General features: G+C 40.0%; 1 pseudogene; it reads right to left on the bottom strand.

Moving 5' to 3' along the window:
• Positions 1–9,108: 9,108 nt before the first annotated feature.
• On the bottom strand, positions 9,109–12,768 carry LOC109208561 (annotated as a pseudogene).
• Between the last annotated feature and the right edge of the window lie 2,641 nt (positions 12,769–15,409).

The raw sequence follows: 15,409 nt of genomic DNA, 5'->3' as shown, positions 1-15,409 counted from the left end.
AAAAGAATATGGCATGTCCCCATGTCATAAAACAAATAAAGTGCAGAAGGGTAAGAATACTTCCCTGGTTATCACTCGGAGTCGGAGACGGTGTTGGGGCCCAATTTACAAGCCCTCCCTATAGCGCGGAACCAAGCCATCATCCGGCTCTCAGACCTGGCCTGCCGTCTAGACATGGCATCCAAACGTACATGCAGGCCATCTACCGAGGTGCAAAGTTCGGCCACCTCTTCCTCCAAAGAAGGAAACCTGGGTCTGCTGGAGTGTGATATAGAGAGTCCCTCCCCAGTTTGGGGTTGCCGAGAGGATCCGGCTGTATCATAAGATATCCCGGGTCGTGCCATGGGTGCTGGGGCGTCATCATCGTCGTCAAGCTCAATGGGTGTGGGTGCATCTCTGCCCACTTTGATCTTCGCAGCTCTGAATGCTGTTTTTGTGGGCAAAGTTCCATCTGTACGACTGGCGGGGACATCAGCCAGCAGACATAGCCTCGTCACAAGTGAGGGGAAGTAAAACCCCTTAGTCATCAGAGGTGACCTGAGGATCATTTCATCTCCAATGATTTTCGCGACATCAAAGTCCCTCTTGGTGACGAAGCACCAAACCAATAGAGCCCGTAAGCTGATTACATCTGACGTGTTGCCCGTGGGCAACAACCTGCTGCAAATAATGGTGAACCAGCACTTAGCCTCCCATGTGAACGACCTGGAATGANCTGGCTTGTAGATTCTCCTGTTCTCTATCTAAATCTCTCCCATTTCGGAGACTTACTGCCATCAGCTGATTTGGGTTTTGCTCCTTGGGGTTTATGTTAGTGTCTGCAGGCAAAGTTCCCTGAGGACGGTTGTTCAAAGCCATGGACAGCTATCCCAGCTGCGTTTCTATGTTCTTTATTGCTGAATCATGCACTGCCAATTTTTCTTGCACTTTATTATTTGTCCCAATGAGTTGCTGAAGCATACCCCTAATTTCCACCATATTGTTATCTTGCTGCTGAGGAGGCGGTTGATAAGCTAATTGTTGCTGATTTTGCTGTGGATAGCCCTGTGGTTTCTGATATGGTACTGGCACTAATTGGTTTTGAGGGTGCATACCCCCAGACTATTGCATATTAGGCCTGTACTGCTGATTTTGCTGCGGTCTCCATTGTTGTGCTCCTTGTCTCTGACCTCCATAGTTGTTGACATAATTCATATCTTCCCTTGCCCCTTGATTTTCGCCTTCTCCGCTCCATGAACACACATAAGACTGATTAATACAAGGTGTACACAGTCCTCCATTTGGTGTATCAACAATGTGCACCTGTTTTTTGCCCATCTCATCAATCTTCTATGTCAATATGCTCATCTGGGTCATGAGTGTGGCCATATTCTCTGCATGTGAATTGTTTGGGTCAAGAGGAACTGAGTGCACTATGGGTGCCAGTGTTGTAGCTCTAGTCATCCACCCCGAATTTTGTGACATCTTGTCAAGAAGGATTTTGCACTCGGTGAATGTCTTACTCAATAATGCACCTCCAACTGAAGCATCCACATTTGCTTTTAAATGGTCAGCTAGCCCCATGTAGAATCTCTGGCCAAGCATCTGGTCTGGAATGCCATGGTGAGGACACTTCACTAGCATTCCTTTAAATCATTCCCAAGTTTCTTGCAAGGACTCAGTCGGCTGCTGCTTAAACTGCAATATTTCATCAATCTGTCTTGTAGTCTTGTTTGGTGGATAGAACTTGTTCAGAAACTGCTTGACTAATTCCTCCCAGGTGGCAATGGAATTGATAGGGAGCGAATTTAACCAAGTCTGATCTTCCCCGGTCACAGAGAATGGGAATAGAAGCAGCTTGATAACTTTCGGGTTCACATTTGGCTGCCTTTGGGTCACACAAATTGACAGAAAATTTTTCAGGTGCTGCTGAGGGTCTTCAATGTGTGATCCGGAGAACAATCCTTTATTCTGCAGTAGATGCAGCATGTTGTTGGTTATCTAAAAGGCCTCCGCTTGAATTGTGGGCGCAACTATGGCAGTGGCCAAGTTATCAGCTGTGGGCTGTGCCCAATCATAAAGTGCAGCTTCGGGCACAAGGGGTGCCACTACTCTTACGTTGGGGTTTGCCGGCAGATCCCCAATGTTTCCAATGTTGTTTTCTGCGTCACCCATGTTAAATTCGAGCTGGTATGACTGATGTGATTGTTGGAGCCTCTTGTTAGCACGATTCAATGGCCTGAATGTATTCTCGGGGTCTGAAAGTCCTTCTAGCAGTTCTGCAGTCCTCGAGGAACTTCTAGGCATACACCTGATTTTCATAAGAGTTCAAACATTAGAATTTCAATGAACAGATTGGGTATAGAGAAAACTGACTACACTAAGAATTTTTGTACTTCTTTCAAAATTTGATAACGCCAAACTATGCCTTATAAAAAGACACACACGGACGTTGCAAATATAGTCTGGGTATTTCTGCCCAGAGTCGAACCACAGAGAATTAACCTATCAATTACTCTTGTCAGATTTACTAGATTCACACAGTCAATTTTCCCAAACTTTGTACTTCACAATTGATGATATGTCTAACTACTAAACTGAAAGTAAATAAAGCTGGAAGTTAACTAAGCTTGCTTGTATATAATTGGAATAAGATCTAAGGTAATGGTTTCCCCCGTTGTTGATTTCCTTGGTTGAATATGTATTATAACTCAGACTTAGTTGTCTCTATCAATCATGAACGCTCTAGCTATCATAAATCTTTCTCAAGCAATTATGATAATTTACTAGACGCACTTTCTCAAGTAACGTTAGCTAGATTCACAAAACAATTCACTTAGATTGCATCCGAGGTATCGTTATCTCTAATCCTACCTCTAAACCCTCGGTTATGACTCTCGTCTATACTCCGAGAGTGATGTTGTTCATACAATCACCTAAATATGCACTCTCTCTCAAACAGATACATACTAAATAGGGACGGATAATTGAGGGCCCTTTCAACTAACCACAATCAAAACAAAGATGAACAAATAGAGATTAACAACCAATTCCAAATATATTAATATAACAACCAAGTCATCCCCAACGGGTTTCACCAAAACCTTAGGTTCAAGTATCTAGCTACTCATGACAATGGAAGATAAAACTAATAAATTGTTCATAACGAAAGAATTGCAATAAAAATAGAAGAGAATAGAAAACTATGATGTTTTGGGTGATCTCTCACACTTGTTCTTCTTCCAAAAGTAATCTCAAAAACTAAGCCTCTCTATTGTGGGCGATTTTCTACATCTTATAAGGGTTTTACACCAAGTTTTCCCGAATTGACACTTTGGTCCCGGAACTTTCTGCGTCCTGCCGCGGTCCTACCGCGGTTACGCCAGGACCGCGGCCAGAATGGCCTTCAGAATCTGCAGCAGTGTTTTGCTGCGGTCCTACCGTGGTTACGCCCGGACAGCGGCAGACCAGCTTCAGTTCTGGCTTTGTCCCTTCGCTTGGTGCACTTTGTGGATATTGTATGATTGGCCTCCTTTTCTCCGTAATTGATCCCAAAAGTACTTCACAAACTTCTTTTATTGGATATAGCCTGCAAAGCATGAAAAGCACTAATCAGAGCATTTGGATATCACTTTTTACCGTAAAGGCTATATTAAAATGTGGTTATTTAGGGCCTAATTATAGTCTAATTTACCTATTATCAACACCCCACACTTAAATCTTTGCTCGTCCTCGAGCAAGTTGAACCACACTTCTAGCCCTAATCGTTGGATGCATTACCCTGTTCATGTCACACCCGCCATTATGAAAGAACAACCTAAGCAGTGCAACAGCCACACCTCAGGTGAAGACTCGAATGCCATGCCACACTCGTGCTTACTCTATGTACTCTAAACAGAGGAGAAAACTTGCTTTTTCTTCCTGAGTTAAATGCCGTCACATCACATTTTTTAGAGAAGTTCCACACACATAAAATCAAACAACAAGGAACTGTAGATAGAACGAATTCACTCACTCTCAGCAAAGAACATTCACATGCCACACAGATACACCATAAGCTTGCCCTTAGTGTAATACTCTACTAATTGAGTTGTTCATTCTAAGATCAATAGGGCTTCATTTGGTTATAATGTAGGCTACGGGACGGGTAGGATACATTTAGATATAAGAGTGACTACACCTCCCTAAGCACTTTAATACATACATTTTAACATTTAAACCTCATACTTATGTCAAACCAAAATTCCACCTTCACATCAATGTAAATTACCCCATTCTTCTTTAAGCACACTTACGTCAAGAGCCACCACTTATTAAGGAATTTTTTTTTAACAACCAACTGGCTCTTCCTTTTTCAAAACAGTGCACCTTTCTCCTTATTCAATTAGTTCCACTCAAAAGCCAAACCAACCACCCCACACTTTAACTTTACCAAGTTCATAACAATTCAAGTGCTCATAAGAGGTGAAAAGGTTCAAATAGATGATTAATTCCAATAAATGGGTAAGGCTTGTAATGTGGTTGCCAAAGAAAAAGGATTATAGGCTCAAAGAGGTTAACTATGGTAATATGTACAGGTGGATTCATAATTATATAGGCTACACAAAGAAATGCCTAAATCATCTCTAAGACACAACACTACAACATACTTAATGCATATATACACTAACAATACACAACACTAAATCGAGTCTTCCACCCCACACAAAAAGAATATGGCATGTCCCCATGTCATAAAACAAATAAAGTGCAGAAGGGTAAGAATACTTCCCTGGTTATCACTCGGAGTCGGAGACGGTGTTGGGGCCCAATTTACAAGCCCTCCCTATAGCGCGAAACCAAGCCATCATCCGGCTCTCAGACCTGGCCTGCCGTCTAGACATGGCATCCAAACATACATGCAGGCCATCTACCGAGGTGCGAAGTTCGGCCACCTCTTCCTGCAAAGAAGGCAACCTGCGTCGGCTGGAGTGTGATATAGAGAGTCCTTCCCCAGTTTGGGGTTGCCGAGAGGATCCGGCTGCATCATAAGATATCCTGGGTCGTGCCATGGGTGCTAGGGAATCATCATCATCGTCAAGCTCAATGGGTGTGGGTGCATCTCTGCCCACTTTGATTTTCGCAGCTCTGAATGCTGTTTTTGTGGGCAAAGTTCCATCCGTACAACTGGCGGGAACATCAGCCAGCAGACATAACCTCGTCACAAGTGAGGGGAAGTAAAACCCCTTAGTCATTAAAGGTGACCTGAGGATCATTTCATCTCCAATGATTTTCGTGACATCAAAGTCCCTCTTGGTGACGAAGCACCAAACCAATAGAGCCTGTAAGCTAATTACATCTAACGTGTTGCCCGTGGGCAACAACCTGCTGAAATAATTGTGAAACAGCACTTAGCCTCCCATGTGAACGACCTGGAATGAAGGGTCATGTACTCTTGTATCCAAACTGGTCGTCCCCCTAAGCATATTGTCTCAATTAGAGTGTCCAATCGACCCCTGGGGAGTTGTGGTAATAATAAATTTCACCAGTGAACGGAGGCAGCTGCAAGACCTGGCGAATTTTCAGTAATGAGGCATCGAATAGTTTGCCCCGCACAATCACAGAACGGCACATATATTCCGGGCAATTCGCATAGAACTCCCGTACTATCATTGGGTTGGCCGTTTCAGGTTCCTCGAACAAGAACTCCATCCCCCTCCGTCTGATTTCCTCGTACATGTCCGGCTTTTCTACACGGAGGGCAGCCCTGTCAATAGCAATCTTAGGGATAAAGCTTTTTGTTGCTTTAGCATGAAACCTGTCCTTTGCCTCCTGTGACTCGAACCGGATGGCATCATACGTCGGCAATTCGGACGTGCTTTCCGTGTTCTTACGCTTCTTGCGGGCCATAGTACCTGCAAGCAATTCAGTATAACGATCAGGTGCAGCCTAACATGTGCCAGTCTGATGGGTACTCAGACTTCGCCACCCTCTGGCACCAAACAGTTCCCTTTTATCAAACATGGCCAGTATAACCATCTAGTAAGGTGCCAAAGTTGACAACATTCACTATTGCCCCCACACCACTATCAATGCTACAATTCCGCCTTATAAGACCCACGCAAGCTGCCACACATTAAGAACTGTTAAGTGCTACCACCACTTACTCACCTGCTGTACTTCACCCCACACAAAAATTGTCAACAAAGAACACACCCCCACTTCTACACAAATCAACCCCAAACCCCATCTACAATACCAAACTTGGAGTATAAGACCCCATTGCAACCAAAATCAAGAATTCTATACAGTAACTACTACATAATACAAAGTACACAAAACAAAAGAAAAAAGTAGAACAACTTACTTGAAAATTACAGCGGAGTCTTGGGGGAAAACAACTTACTTGAAAAAGTAGAACAGATTTGGGAGGGTTTTGGAGAGGTAGGGGGTGGTTTTGGGAAGAAGAAGAAAGAAGAAGGAGGAGAGAAGTGGGGTGGTGGGTTTGGTTGGAGGAGAGGAAGAAGAAGAAGGAATAAAAATGGGGTTTAGGGTTGTGGGAAGAAGAATAAAGAAGAAAGAGGAGAGGAGATGAGAGAAGTAGAGAGAAGAGAGGAGAAGAGGAGGGTGGTATGGGGAGGGTGTTATTAGGTTAAGTTAATTAAAGGAGGAAAAGAAGAAAAGAAAAAAAAAATTCTGCAGATGTACCTGGGCCCGTTCTGGCCTACCGCGGTCCTACTGCGGTTACGCCGCGACCGCGGTGAACCTTCATCAGAGAGGATCTCTGACCGCGGTTCTACCGCGGTTACCCCGCGACCGCGGTGAGCCTTCATCAGAGGAGATCTCTGACCGCGGTCCTACCGCGGTTACGCCCCGAAATTTGATAACGCCAAATTATGCCTTATAAAAAGACACACACGGACGTTGCAAATATAGTCTGGGTATTTCTTCCTAGAGTCGAACCACAGAGAATTAACCTATCAATTACTCTTGTCAGATTTACTAGATTCACACAGTCAATTTTCCCAAACTTTGTACTTCACAATTGATGATATGTCTAACAACTAAACTGAAAGTAAATAAAGCTGGAAGTTAACTAAGCTTGCTTGTATATAATTGGAATAAGATCTAAGGTAATGGTTTCCCCCGTTGTTGATTTCCTTGGTTGAATATGTATTATAACTCGGACTTAGTTGTCTCTATCAATCATGAACGCTCTAGCTATTATAAATCTTTCTGAAGCAATTATGATAATTTACTAGATGCACTTTCTCAAGTTACGTTAGCTAGATTCACAAAACAATTCACTTAGATTGCATCCGAGGTATCGTTATCTCTAATCCTACCTCTAAACCCTCGGTTATGACTCTCGTCTATACTACGGGAGTGATGTTGTTCATACAATCACCTAAATATGCACTCTCTCTCAAGCAGATACATACTAAATAGGGACGGATAATTGAGGGCCCTTTCAACTAACCACAATCAAAACATAGATGAACAAATAGAGATTAAAAACCAATTTCAAATATATTAATATAACAACCAAGTCATCCCCAATGGGTTTCACCAAAACCTTAGGTTAAACTATCTAGCTACTCATGACAATGGAAGATAAAACTAATAAATTGTTCATAATGGAAGAATTGCAATAAAAATAGAAGAGAATAGAAAACTATGATGTTTTGGGTTATCTCTCACACTTGTTCTTCTTCCAAAAGTAATCTCAAAAACTAAGCCTCTCTATTGTGGGCGATTTTCTACATCTTATAAGGGTTTTACACCAAGTTTTCCCGAATTGACACTTTGGTCCCTGAACTTTCCGCGTCCTGCCGCGGTCCTACCGCGGTTACGCCAGGACCGCGGCCAGAATGGCCTTCAGAATCTGCAGCAGTGTTCTGCCGCGGTCCTACCGCGGTTACGTCCGGACAGCGGCAGACCAGCTTCAGTTCTGGCTTTGTCCCTTCGCTTGGTGCACTTTGTGGATATTGTATGATTGGCTTCCTTTTCTCCGTAATTGATCCCAAAAGTACTCCACAAACTTCTTTTATTGGATATAGCCTGCAAAGCATGAAAATCAATAACCAGAGCATTTGGATATCACTTTTTACCGTAAAAGCTATATAAAAATGTGATTCTTTAGGGCCTAATTATAGTCTAATTTACCTATTATCATTAGTATTTCTCTTATAAGTTGTAGTCCAAATGCAGTAAAATAATATAAAATTTTCTGCTTCAGTTCCTTTTACATCTATTCCAGTATATTCTTTTTATTTTCCTATCATCTTCCCTTGTTATTTCCCTTAATTTCTTTTATCAAGAACCAACACATTCGATAGAAGGGTGTAGAGGTCGAGAATGAAGGTAATAAGTTAGTAAGTAGTCGAACGTTTTTCTTTTCCATACCGACAGTACTAGTGTTGGTTACGCTTGATGAGTTTATCTAACTTTCATAGCTAAAAAGTTCCATCTTTTTTAATTCATCGTCTCCTATTTCAACTTTCAAGAACTTTTTATCTTTAATAAAAAGTTACTAACTAAAAACTAAAGCTTTAAAAATAAGGTGTCAAACAAAAGGAATAGTTAGTAAAGGCAACTTATGGTAAGGAAAATACATTTAACAGAGTTTTAAAATGAAGATAAAATGTAGTTGTATTTCCTCAGTAGTGTACCTGAATTAGGATTACTTGAGGAAGAGCTTGAATTTTGTATTTTGATAATCTTCAACTTGCATTTCTTGGATAATTCTGGCTGACTTTTCAACAGAGTCGTTGCATTCCTGTACCTCATCAGATTTCAAAGAAGAGATGTCTCCAAAACAAGAAGGGATCTATCTCCTTAAGTTTTTTGCATTCACGCAAAACCAATCGTTCAAGGTTAGGAAAGGCATCCTCGGCGACAGTCCATTCTTCTAAGAGAAAATATAAATCTTGTACTCCCTTCGTTTCATATTAAATGAGGTACTTTACTTTTTGATCGGTTCCAAAATAGATGACACATTTCTAAATTTGGAAATAATTCAACTTTAAACTCCCCATTTTACCCTTAATGAGAAGCTTTTATAACCACACAAAAGTCATGGCCCCACAAAGCTTTACCCCTTAAGCTTTTAAGACCATAAATTTCAAAAGTCTTTCTTTTTTTCCTTAAACCCCGTGCCGAGTCAAACTACCTCATTTAATTTGAAACGGAGGGAGTAGTTTCAAGACTTTGAGTTGAGGGAAGTCGCCATTGCTCACTTTCCATTCCTTGTCAAACCTAATGAGCTTCAGTTTGAGTACCTCAAGGTTTTGAAGCAGAGCAATTTCTGATAATCGCTGAGCGTTCAGGTAAATCATGGATAGTGACATGCATTTGAGATTTGTTGCAGAGATGTAAAAGGGAATGGGTCTAGGGAAAACCGCGCCTGAATGAATCTTCAGTGTTTCAAGCTGTGTTAGAAAATTCAGTACATGGTACTGAAAGCTGTTGCCAACAACTTTGAATATGCATCTCAGCTTCCTAAGATTGGGTGTTCTTCTCAAAACCAAATCCATATCCTCGACACAAGAGAAATATACAGTGGAAAGAGTTTCTAGATCATAAAGTTTTGCGGAGTTCTCAAGTAATCCTTCTGCACTTTTCATATCCAAGCTGCCTTCTATATTATGAAGATGTCTCAATTTGACCATCTTCCAAACTGTAGTGGGTAGTGACAAGCGTCCTCCATATTTTAAAATCATAGTTTCAAGATTCCAAAGATTGAATATGATGACGGAATCCCGCTAATGTATGCAGCAAAATACCTCAAGTAAACTAGCTCAGTTGGGAAAGAATCAATCTTAGTGAACTCCAAATTCAAAACTTTTAGAAACTTGAAGCTGTGCAACATGCAGGAGGCTTGGTTAAGTGTAAGGCAATCATCAAGCATAAGTACAGAGCCAACAAGCGAACATGACGAGCTCCATTCTCCAATAAAATACTCTTCACCATTAATGGATATGCAATGAGCGAGTTACTTGTGAGAGTAAATGCAGGAAGAAGGATTGGCATTTCGCTCCCTGTGAATATAGAAATTAGTAAAATTATAAGATTAATTCTCAAATTCAACTTAAATACATAATTAACTGAACCACAAGAGTATCATTAATTAGTGTATTACCGTTTTATCCATAAGAGAAGATTCTCTTCTTTTGCTCTTTCCTTGCAGAAATCATGCAATAGGTCATGAATGTGACAAGTTTTGATCTTACCTCCAGTACTCCTCTTAGTTCCCATCACTAGATTTCTTCCAATAAGATTCTCCAATAAATAACCTTCGGCTATATCCTCCAAACTCTTGCCTTCACTACTTTTTACAAATCCTTCGGAGATCCACAACTATGTTAACTTTGAAACGTTAATCACATTGTCCTCTAAAAACGCTCCAAAGTAAAGAAAGCAAGACCTCAGATGATAGGGTAAAATCTGATAACTTTGTTCTATAATGGCCCTTGAGTCACTGTGAATATGAGTACCTAAATTGTTGGCTATTTCTTCCCAACATTCTGCTTTCTGTTCCGTCTCTACCAGAATACCAGCCACCAAAGCAACTGAAAGAGGTAGCTGACCACACTTTTTTGTTATTTGTTGCCAATATTCATTAGGAGAGGAGGGCAGCTGCCTTCCCCAAACACTTTTTTTCGGAGTAACTTCCAACTTTTAACATCATTAAACATACGAGTGAAAGGGGATCACTTCGGAATCTAGTGTAGTTGGCAAGTTCACGGTTTCGTGTTGTTGGAATAATTCTACTTCCATTATTGGCATCTTGAAAACAGCCTATTAGATCATCCCACGCACTAGCTTCCCACACGTCATCAATAAGGATAAGATATCTTTTGGAATACAATGTTTTACGAAGCTCATCAGCTAACTCGTCATCACGTTTTTCTCTATGTTTAGAGTTCTCATTAGTAGCATCACATAAAATTGTCAATAACAAGTCCTTACGTGAATATACCTGAGATACACAACACTGCGCACGAATATCAAAGTGAGAAACAATAAACCTGTAAGAGTAGAGTCTATAGGCCAAAGTCGCCTTGCCTAGACCTGGCATGCCGACAATTGAGATAACATCTCGCCCTTTGGTTCCTTTTAGATATTAGTTGGTCTCTTAACTTTTCTATTACTTCTTCAAACCCCACAATTTCTTCATTCATCCTTGGAGTCCTTGCCAAATTTGATGACATACGAGCTGTGCTAGCGTTCATTGTATCCTCAACCATTTTCTTTTCCTGAATCTCTGCTACCTCTACTTTGATACGAGTAATCTCCTCTACGATATCCAGGAGCCAATGCTCGAGACACCAGTGAGGAACTTCTTTGCTTATATAAGCATCAACTACATATTCCACCTCATATGCTTTGCTAATCAGTTCTGTAGCATAATCTTGGAGTGTCTCGAGCTTATTGTGTTGCTGTTCTGCAACAGCCTTTAGGAAAGGTTGCAAGCTCTCAAGTTCCTTTTCAATAATTTGAAGTTGAGTCCTGATGGAAGCAAGAGAATTTGCATAACGGCCCTGGAACACCTTCAGATTGTTTAAAAGGAAATCGACATAGCCTAGTCCATTCAAATGCCTTCCGAATGATAAGATAGGTCGTTGCTCTAATAGGCTGAATGTTACCCAACAGATAAAGACCAAGTGCTTGGCCCACATCCTCCAGTGCTTTGCCTTCTTCCTCCCCCTCGCTATAATATAATGAGTAAATAAGAAGTACAGCATCAACAATAACAGTGTCCATATCTTGAAGACATAAATCAAGATTTAGTATTGGAAGATGAATGCGATGGTCCCTTAAGAGGATGAGCATCTCCCGGAGGATTGCCATTTGATCATTCAAGGAAACTATTGAACTATGATAACTAACAGTTGGTAGTTCCACCAAATTGTGCACAACAGTTTCTGCGAAGCCACTGTCAGTTGCATTCCATCCTGGTTGTATTCTTGATTTCAAATCTTGTAGAACATCAATATAGATTTTGCGGATGCATGGAATGGGCTTAACCTTCATTTGCAGGAGATCAAAAAGCAAAGCATTCATTTCAGTTGGAACCACATCTTTGTTTTTGTTGCCATAGCTTGGCAAATACAACCATGCCACCATTGCTGCATGGACAGCCACAATGAAAACATGAGTGAAGAAAATATGTTGGCTTTGAGGCTCTATGTATTTGTTGGAGACAAAGCAGACAAAAAATCTCAGTAAACTCAGCTCCTTTAAAACCTCTTTTATTTGGTCCTTGGGTTCCGGAACAAAAAGTAGTGAATGTTGATCATCAATTTGCATAAGATCACCAAGAATCGATACAACAGCATCGACGAGTTGAAGTACAATTTTGGAAGTAGCAACGCCATCCTTGTTGGCCGAAGGTGGTAATGATATTTTTGGAAATGAGTATTTAGCTCTGATGTCTGACTTGGTTATCCGAATCTTGTTCTGAACCTGAGAGATAAAAGGATCAAAATTTGAATCTGGATCCTCGTGAACTTTGCTGAGGTCAACTACAACATCTCGAAACAGAGTTTGGATTTCCTGTGTGACATCGCTGAATTCATCTGTGAAGCTCTGAAAGCTGAGAAAAATATTAAGAAATTTGAACTCCCTTTTAAGGAATTTGGTCTGTTCCTTTGATGTCTTCAACAAGAACAAATACCAACGTTGTTCTTCTGTGGCTTGCAGAGATTGAAGAAGGGGATGAATATTCTTTGAAGACAAGTTGACCGATGGTGTAATGCTTATCAAATGAGAAGAAGACTCCAAATTAAATATATTATCATACCACATGGAAATAAATATATCAACATGAAACAATATATAAGTCATTAGATCTGAATAATCATACAAATTTTGGATGACATTTTGAATTAACTATACCTTTTCATTACCTACAAAAGACATATCTCCCCTGGATCTCGGAGATCCCTCTTTCTCGGGGTATTTCCTGGATCAATTATTCCGCTCGTTTGCTGTCAGGAATTCAGTAGAGCGGCCTTGAAAGAAGCATGCATACTCTTCTTCATGTGCAATGCTTTCTTTAAGGATATCTTTCTTTTCGTAAGCCCACAAGGGATTTCATAGGGTAAATTCAAATCTAACTATTAAATAAATAATTTTCTAGTGAGAGATGGAAAAGTGTTTATTGAATGAAAAGAAAAGTCCCAATACATAGACATAGACATAATCATCAAAGGAAGCAAAAAGTAAGAAAAGGAAAGTTGTTAGCCTACTGAGATTTACCATCAAACCCATTAAGGATAAGGACTAGCCAATAACACTACTTCACATTATCACTAACTCTATGAAAGGAAATCATAATTAAAAAACGACTGTACGATGAGTGTGTGCTCAAGGATTAGCGCATAACACTACTTCACACTAGCACAGGGCTACACGAAACCACATGTGAAACGACTAGAGTGAGTTTATGCTCCCCAAATTCACCAACAGACACACACACAACACACTCATAAAATACACTTCCCACATATGTTTGGCAAATACCTACACCAACACATATGGGTATAGTTAATTAGTTGCTTTAGGATGGCAATATTTATATTATTTTACTGTAGTTTGTATTTTCAGTTTTATTAGGAGTTAATTATCATGGTCAGTTCCATGACTTAAAAGTATGGCAATGATCTATTTCAGTTTTTTTCTTATTAGGATATGTTTTAAGAACCTGTCTTTCTACAGAACTAACGAAACTCTTTGCATATTATATTCTCTAAGTCATCTTCTCGTTCTTCACTTTTTCCCTGCTTCTTGTTGTGTTTAAAGTAGACCATGTCTTCATCGTGTTTTGCTGTCATTTAATTTGTGCTTTACATCTAACAATTGGTATCAGACCTTTCATCTTAAGGGATCTGTGATCGAGTTGGAGAAATTATGGATGCTGAAGCCAATTTCTCACCAATTGCTCTCCCGGTCTTTTATGGAGATAACTATAAGATATGGGCATATTTTGATGCTTTGGATCTCTAGGAAGCTGTGGAAGAGGATTATGAAATTCCAGTCCTACCGAATAATCCACCATGACTCAGATCAAAGCACACAAGGAAAAGAAGACAAATAAATCGAAGGCCAAAGAATGTTTATTTGTTGTTGTATCGCCAACAGTTTTCACGCGGATAATGTCTCTGAAAGCTGCTAAAGAAGTATGGGATTATCTTAAGGAAGAGTATGCTGGAGATGAGAGAATAAAAGGTATGGAAGTTTTAAAACTTAATATAAAGCTCGGAATTATTTTTATTTAAAATCAAGCTTAATATAAGCTTAGGAGAATGATTAACAAGATCTCGGTATGTATGCCGGCCCACACGAGGGTAACAAGATGGGAAAATGACACTATTAGCCACTCTCAAAATAATAGCTGAAAAATATATATCTTTTGTATATATTTGGTCTGTAAGTTATATACAAAAATTATACAAATTTTATACAATTTTCAGCTACCGAATGTAAATAGTTTCTAGTACGGGCTAAAAATGATAATACCCCTAACTAGATCAATACGATACTTGAGCATGCAGGTAAGAAGGATTAAAGGTCCCCAAGTTGAATGGATAAATGCATACGTTGGAATGGTTAGGAAAAGAGGGAGGAAGAGATCCCAACAGACCATAAATGCAACATGCTTTGATCTTGCAATTAGAACTCCTCTAAGTTCACATCACTAAATATCTTCCAATAAGATTCCCCAAATAACCTTGTGCTATATCTTCCAAACTCTTGCCTTCACAAGTTGTTACAAATCCTTCGAGATCTACGACTATGTTAACTTTGAAACTTTAATGACACCATCCTCAAAAAATGTTCCAAAGTAAAGAAAGCAAAACCTCATATGATAGGGTAAAATCTGATAACTATGTTCCATTATGCCCCTTAAGTCATTGTGAATGTGGGCGCCTAGATTGTTGGCCACTTTTCCCAATATTTTCTTCTTCTCAATAATTGCCAAAATACCAGTCACCAACGCAATTGAAAGAGGCAGCTGACCACACTTTTTTACAATTTGTTGCCCAATATTTATTAGGAGAGGAAGGCACCTTTCTTCCCCAATTTGTTTTTTGTTAGTAACTTCCAACTTTCATCATCGTTAAACATACAAAACGGAAGAGGATCACTTTTAAATCTAGCATAATTGGCAATTTCATGATTCTGTGTTATAAGAATGATTCTACTTCCATTATTGGTATCTTGAAAATAACCTATTAGATCATCCCACACACTAAGTTGTCACACGTCATCAACAAGGATGAGATATCTTTTGAGAATAAAACTTTGCAAAGCTCATCAGCTAATTCATCTACACGGTTTTCTTCACATTTAGTGTCCTCACCAATACTATCTCGTAGAGTCACCAATAACAAGTCCTACGTGAATATACTTGAGACACGCAACACTATGCACGAACATCAAAGTG

The sequence above is a fragment of the Nicotiana attenuata genome, unplaced genomic scaffold, assembly GCF_001879085.1.
Source record: "Nicotiana attenuata strain UT unplaced genomic scaffold, NIATTr2, whole genome shotgun sequence".
NCBI lineage: Eukaryota > Viridiplantae > Streptophyta > Magnoliopsida > Solanales > Solanaceae > Nicotiana > Nicotiana attenuata.
Note: the sequence above shows the minus strand (reverse complement) of the source record. Positions and strands in the feature narration are given on the sequence as shown.